A 1,569-nucleotide genomic window follows, 5' to 3' on the forward strand; every position below is an offset into this window, starting at 1 on the left:
TCCCACAATGAATTGGTGGAAGTGGTGACTTCTGGCTTCCAGGGTGACCCAGAAAAGATATCATGGCTTCCTCCTTGGTCTCTTGCATTGCTAGCTGTGGGGGACAAGGCTCAGACTTGACTGAGGTAGGCAGGGCATCAATGACACAAAATTTAGGACGACATTTAATCGAAACTGTGTCGGAGTAATCTGTTCATCATCCGACGTTCAGGGTGCTGACTGTGAGGTTCGCGGCGCAGGAAACTGAGTCAGAGAGTCAGGCAGATTGAAGGAGGAGAATTTATTCTGCGCTCTCCGGAGAGGTCCACAGGTCCTGGGGTTGGGCCAGTGGAGTTGAGCAGAGAGGGAGTAGGGGCATTTTTTATACAGCTGTTCAGTGAGGGCAGGGGAGCATGAGCTGTGGGAGTTCCTGCCGCGGGGGTCGTCACGGTTTCCAGGTGTCCTCATCTGTCTGGTAGCTGACCTGTTAGGAATTCCAGGGCGGGACCAGTATCTGCGTCACCATTTACCTGGTGCCCTGGCCTGTTACAGATTCTAGGAAGGGCCCAGTATCTACGTCCCTATCTGCCTGGTGGAGGCAGGCATCAGCTCCTGGACCCCCTTTCAACCTAACACTGACCTTGCATTTGTACAACTGAATGTGAGGGCTCCCTTCAGGTTTGCTCTCCAGGTGACTCACCTAGGCCTGGGGGAAAGCCAGCTGCCATCCCACTAGGACACAATGGTCTCCTTGTTCATAGGTTGACTCTCAACCACTGCGCCATGCTGGCCGGGCAGCTGGGTTCTTTCATATTAAAGCAGCATGACACCAAAAAGGAAGTTGAGAGAGCCCCTCTCTTTCCAACCAAGCCACACTCCAGCCTTCCTGACCCCGGGTAACTGTGTGCCTTGCACCAAGTGGACGATAAAGAAGCAGTCAGACTAATAATAATAAAAAAAAATCAGCTCATTAGAGGCCCTCACCAGAGAAGCTGAACCAGCGCTGCCTAGGCAAACTGCTCCTGGTAAGAGAAAGTTTATTTAGAAAGTTACCAAGGTAATAGAAATTATAACCACAAATTAACATTCCAATTAAGCGATAAAAAGATTATGCATTCCGTTTGTTTTAAGGCTGCAGCCAACCTCTGATATCTTAAGAATGTGTAATTAAAAGCCCGTGTTATTCTTTCTTATCTAGCTTCTCTTTTACGGCTTAAAAGAAAGCTGTTTGGGGAGAAGGGAATGCCTGGCACATCTGTGAAGATCCACAGGTGTCCGTGGTAAAACTACAAATTCAGCAAAAGGGGAAGAGGAAATCTTGAGAAGCAACACTCCCTCAGTCTCTCCTCCCCCCACCCCCTTCTCTCTACTTCCAGGAAAGATGGATTGCCCACATCCCTCCCCCTAGTCTCTATTCTGTTTTCACTCTCCTCCTTGATAAAAACCCTGGCCTGCTCTGCAAAGGGGAGATGGGTTTTTGAGGATTGGGAAGAGTGCCCCATCTCTTTGGGATGCCAGCACTCCAATAAACCTCTCTCCTTTTGCCAGCACTGTTGGGGAGCACAAAAGACTTGGTTGGAAAGTTTGTAA

At 49.3% G+C, this 1,569-nt stretch overlaps 1 long non-coding RNA gene across 1 annotated transcript; it reads right to left on the reverse strand.

The window, feature by feature from the left end:
• Positions 1 to 261: 261 nt before the first annotated feature.
• Positions 262 to 569, reverse strand: LOC107183722. The gene is made up of 2 exons (XR_001514535.1): positions 510 to 569; positions 262 to 451 (listed from the first exon to the last, which is right to left on the reverse strand). It is a non-coding gene; the product is annotated as an uncharacterized LOC107183722 (long non-coding RNA).
• Positions 570 to 1,569: the final 1,000 nt, after the last annotated feature.

This window comes from Myotis davidii, unplaced genomic scaffold, assembly GCF_000327345.1.
Source record: "Myotis davidii unplaced genomic scaffold, ASM32734v1 scaffold1703, whole genome shotgun sequence".
Lineage (NCBI taxonomy): Eukaryota > Metazoa > Chordata > Mammalia > Chiroptera > Vespertilionidae > Myotis > Myotis davidii.